Below are 5,099 nucleotides of genomic sequence, written 5' to 3'. Positions count from 1 at the left end.
TTTTTTGAGACAGGGCCTCGCTCTGTCACCCACGCTGGGGTGCAATGGCGCAATCACAGCTCACTACAGCCTCAACCTCCTGGGCTCAAGCTGTCTTCCCACCTCAGTCTCCCAAGTAGCTGGGACTACGGGTGTGCACCACCACACCCAGCTAATTTTTTAAAATTTTTATAGAGATGAGGTCCCACTGTGTTGTCCAGGTTGGTCTTGAATTTCTAGGCTCAAGTGATTCTCCTGCCTCAGCCCCGCAAAGTGTTGGGATTACAGGTGTGAGCCACTGCGCCCAGCCTCTCTTTTTGTTCAAGACCTAGCCTGTAGGAATCAATAGATATTTATTGCCAGGTATTATACGTGAGGCAGAGAAGTGAAAAATCAAAAGCTCGTAGATTGAGGCAGGACTGACCTCACAGGACACTTAATTCAATTTCTTCATGTTGTTGGGAAAAATGAGGCCCAGAGGGAGTGAGTGACTTGCCCAGCATCACACAACCAATTAACAGCAGAACCAGAAGACTCCTTACTCTGACCAGCAGTCCCTTTTGCGGGACATAGAAGATAAACATGACTCCACATTTGAGGAGAATCTTGACCTGACAAGATCCTACCCAACCTTCAAGGCCTTATGCAGCTCATTATCTCTCTGGGAATGCTGAGCAAGTCTCCGTGCATTTCCATGAGTCTTCACGGACAATACTGTCACATGAACACAAGACACAGCAAGCCTGCCACTATACTCAGTGTTCCACAGCTAGTAAGGAACCTGAATCCTGGGTCCCTTAGTTTCACTCCGCACTAGATCCCACTTCCCTCTTTCCAGAAAAGAGACCATCCTCCTTCTTTTAAATGTGTACTCTACTGTGTGCTGGGAGCGCCACAGACATGTCACCTCTCTTCACTTCTTTCTCCTGCGACAACACACAGCTCTCTTCTCTGTGCTTCTGGAACTTTGCCTCTATCAGTAATGGCCACTACTATTTCTTTCAACTTTAGAGCATGCTGGGCTCTGAGCCAAGTGTTCTAGCCACACTCTCTCATTTAACCCTCACTACCCTGCCACACACACAGGGAAGATATGGTTAATCACTTTTACAGATGAGAAATCTGAACCCAGAGAGGTAGATCAAGGAATGGAACCCACATGCCTTTCCTCCAGCATTCCTTCAGGTGACTTTCCTGGACCATGAACCTAAAATGTATGGAGATGGGACATTTAAGCCTTAGATATCTCCCCTCTGTCTATGGTCTAGCCGGCCCAGTGATGACTTCTCCACTGGCTGGGGTCCTATAAGGCAGAGCCCTTAAGGGAGCTCAAGGCCCAGCTCACCAGCTCCTGGCACTGCCTCAGCCTGCCACCAGATGGCACTGCTTCATTTCAGAAACCCAACCTGGTCAGAGCGCTGTGGCTCACGCCTGTAATCCCAGCACTTTGAGAGGCTGAGAATCTCTTGATCCCAGGAGTTCAAGACCAGCCTGGGCAACACAGAGAGACACCCCCCGACCACCACCACCACTCCACTGTCTCTACAAAATATCTTAAAAATTTGCCGGACGTGGTGGTGCATGCCTGTAGTCTCAGCTATTTATGAGGCTGACGTGGGAGGATTGCTTGAGCTTGGGAGGTTGAAGCTGCAGTGAGCTGTGATTGTGCTACTACACTCCAGCCTGGGTGACAGACAGAGACTCTATCTCAAAAAAAATTTTTTTTTTTAATTTTTTTTAAAAACAGAAACCCAGCCTGGGGTCCTGGGTTGGTGATGGGAGCAAGAAGCATTAAGAAAGGGCTTTGGAGAAGCTAGGGCCTAGGAAGCAGGGGAAGCAGAGCAGGAGACAAACAGGGCCTGTCCAGCAGCCACACCCTCAGGATTCTGCACTCTTAACTCCTGCAGCCTCCTCTGCCCCTGCCGACACCTCCCCCTCCCCAACACGCACACAGGCACACACCTGCAGGCACCTTCAAACATCTCCTTCCCACCTCCGGGAAGGGGAAGAGGTAGCACCCAGGCTTTCCCAACTGCTCACGCATTCCAAGTGTGCTTGGTGGCATATTTCACAGTTCATGCATCTAGTCCTCACAACAAATACTTTCACATCTAAGCATATGCACACACAAAGCTACAGACAATCCAGGCCCACACACCTGGCTTAGACCTGGCACGTGGGTCCTGCACCACTGGGAAGAGATTTATTGGCCTCGTTGGTAGGACATCTCTGGACTCCCTCTCACCTTGCTCTGCCTGTTCCACCCCCTGCTCCATAGTGTGCCCAGGAAAGAGGAAGCCCCATCTGAAAGAGTGAGGAGTGCTTTGGGGGCTGCCCAGCAGCAGAGAAAAGGCAAGAAGACCCCAACCCTGGCCCCAGGACCAAGGCCTACAGATAGGCATGCTCTACCTACTCCCACCTCCAAGCACGCCCACTCCCTGGCTAGGAAAATGGACAGCACCAAGCCCTCTGAGCTTCAAGCTTCTCCTTCATTCTCCTCCCTCTCCCGCTCCCATCCTTCTGTGAGCTTTTCACTCCCAGCACCTCCTTCTAGGCTTACCCAGGTACTCCCACCAGCCCATCCTCACCCTGGTGCCACCCCACAACTCCTGCGCTTCCTCCAGCAATTCCCTGGGGCTGGGAAGTGAGGCCAGCTGTCTCATATCCACCCCTGCTCTCCTGTTGGCTAGACAAGACTGCTACTGCAAGGGTCCAGGAGTGTCGCAGAAGCTACCAATTAGAGGCTCAAGACTACCAGGCTTTGGGAACACCAGCCTGGACAAAGAGGAAATCCCAATCATTCACTGGGTACCCTGCTCCTGCCTGATGGCCCCTATACCCCACCCCCATAAAATGAGGAGAGGGAACACCACAACATTTCCCAAAGGGTGTGTAATTATGTCTGATTACATCTACATCCACTACTCTCACTTTACAGAGAAAGAAACAGACTCCACAAAGTCAACAACTTAAGTGCCCACATCAACCAGTGGGCACAGGTAACAGGGAGATAAAAAAGCAAGCACACCTAGCCTCTTTTGCCTCAGGTTCCTAGGGTTGGAACTCCTTCCAGGAGGAAGAGTGGAGTCAACATTGGGATGAGAGTGTGTGTTGGCCTGGCCTCCAAGCTCTCAGAAGCCCCTGAATTTTTATTTATGTATTTATTTATTTTCAGATGGAGCCTCACTCTGTCCCCAGGCTGGAGTGCAGTGAAGCAATCTCGTCTCACCGCAGCCTCTGCATCCTGGGTTCAAGTGATTCTCCTGCCTCAGCCTCCTGAGTAGGTGGGATTACAGGTGCCTGCCACAACGCCCGGCTAATTTTTGTATTTTTTAGTAGAGATGGGGTTTCACCGTGTTGGCCAGGCTGATCTCGAACTCTTGACCTCAAGTGATCCACCCACCTTGGCCTCTCAAACTGCTGGGATGACAGGTGTGAACCACTGTGCTCTGGCCACCCCTGGATTTTTAGAAAGACCATTCTACAGGATTCAGGGATCTCTGGCCTGACCCATTTGAAGGTACTCTGGAGACTGCTGGGGCAGACCCTCATGATGACTCAGGTCAGAAAGAGTTTACCACTCTATCAGTTCTTTCATTTTAAGAGGGCCTGTGAGGCCGGGCGCGGTGGCTCAAGCCTGTAATCCCAGCACTTTGGGAGGCCGAGGCGGGCGGATCACCTGAGGTCAGGAGTTCGAGACCAGCCTGGCCAACATGGTGAAACCCCGTCTCTACTAAAAATACAAAAAACTAGCCGGGCAAGGTGGCCGGCGCCTGTAGTCCCAGCTACTCTGGAGGCTGAGGCAGGAGAATGGCGTGAACCCGGGAGGCGGAGCTTGCAGTGAGCCGAGATTGCACCACTGCACTCCAGCCTGGGGTCAGAGCGAGACTCTGTCTCAAAAAAAAAAAAAAGAGGGCCTATGCCTGGCACGGTGGCTCATACCTGTAATTCTAGCACTTAGGGAGGCTGAGACAGGAGGATTGTTGAGCCTAAGAGTTCAAGACCAACCTGAGCAACATAGTGAGACCCTGTCTCTATAAAAAAAAATAAAAATAAAAATAATTCTTATGGCCAGATGTGGTGGCTCACGCCATAATCCCAGCACTTCGGGGGGCAAGGCAGGTGGATCACCTGAGGCCAAGAGTTCAAGACCAGCCTGGCCAACATGGCAAAATCCCATCTCTGCTATAAAATTACAAATATTAGCCAGGTGTGATGGTACACGTCTGTAATCCCAGCTACTCAGGAGTCTGAGGCATGAGGATTGCTTGAACCCAGAAGCTGAGATCATGCTACTGCACTCCAGCCTAGGCAAGAGAGCAAGATTCTGTCTTGAATAATAATAATAACAATAAAATTAATAACAATAATTTTTTAAATTAAAAAAAGAGAAGGCCTAGAGAAGAATGGCTTTGTCGAATGGGACAAATTCAGAGGTCAGAGACTCACCCCGCCACCCGAAGTAAATACCTCTACCATGGGCCTATTCCTCTTGGAGATGTTGCCAGATACAACCTGGGGTACCCAGTTAGGCTTGGGAGCCAAAATCATCAAGGAGGGGAGTTTCTAGGTGTAGAGGGTGTCGTGGGCTCTTACCTTGGGGAAGTTCTTCATCCCTTAGAGGTGGAGATGTCTCTCTATGAAAAGTCACATGATGTTCCTGAGGGGAGCCACCTCTGCCCTGCTCCTGCTTCACCAGGTCCAGGCTTCTCACAAGATAGCCTTTTGTGAAGTCACAAAGCTGGTTGCCTCCCCACAGGACCAGAGACCAGGACAACCAGGGACTAGTGGGCATGACTTTAGGGGAGAAAGGACTTCACAACAGCCTGTAGGCTCTGGAGAGGGGTATGGAGTCTGGAGGGGCTCAGTGAACCAGCCTCAGGCTGTAGTGGGCGAGAAGGGTTATTGGAGACTTAGGATGGAATTAGTTTCTCATGTCTCAGTGATCACCAAAAGATGAGAACAGTTGGGGCCTGTGCCTGTATTCCTTGACCATTGTCCTGTCCCTTGAGACCCTAGGGCTGGAGGAGGCCCCTGAGCCAGGGACCAGATCTTCTCTCCTCAGTGCCATCCCTCTGTGACCATCCACTTTCTTTTCTTTTCTTTTGTTTTTTTTTTTT

At 50.7% G+C, this 5,099-nt stretch overlaps 1 protein-coding gene across 1 annotated transcript in view; it reads right to left on the bottom strand.

Annotated features, from left to right (window-relative positions):
- The window catches only part of VPRBP (Vpr (HIV-1) binding protein), a 124,303-nt gene extending 119,647 nt beyond the window's left edge, over positions 1-4,656 (bottom strand). Inside the window, exon 1 of the mRNA XM_011939299.1 lies at positions 4,576-4,656. The gene's annotated coding sequence lies outside the window, so the exon portion shown is untranslated. The remainder of the gene's footprint in view (positions 1-4,575) is intronic.
- Between the last annotated feature and the right edge of the window lie 443 nt (positions 4,657-5,099).

The sequence above is a fragment of the Colobus angolensis genome, unplaced genomic scaffold (genome assembly GCF_000951035.1).
Source record: "Colobus angolensis palliatus isolate OR3802 unplaced genomic scaffold, Cang.pa_1.0 Scaffold18, whole genome shotgun sequence".
Taxonomy (NCBI): domain Eukaryota; kingdom Metazoa; phylum Chordata; class Mammalia; order Primates; family Cercopithecidae; genus Colobus; species Colobus angolensis.
This window is presented reverse-complemented; position numbering and strand designations above follow the sequence as displayed.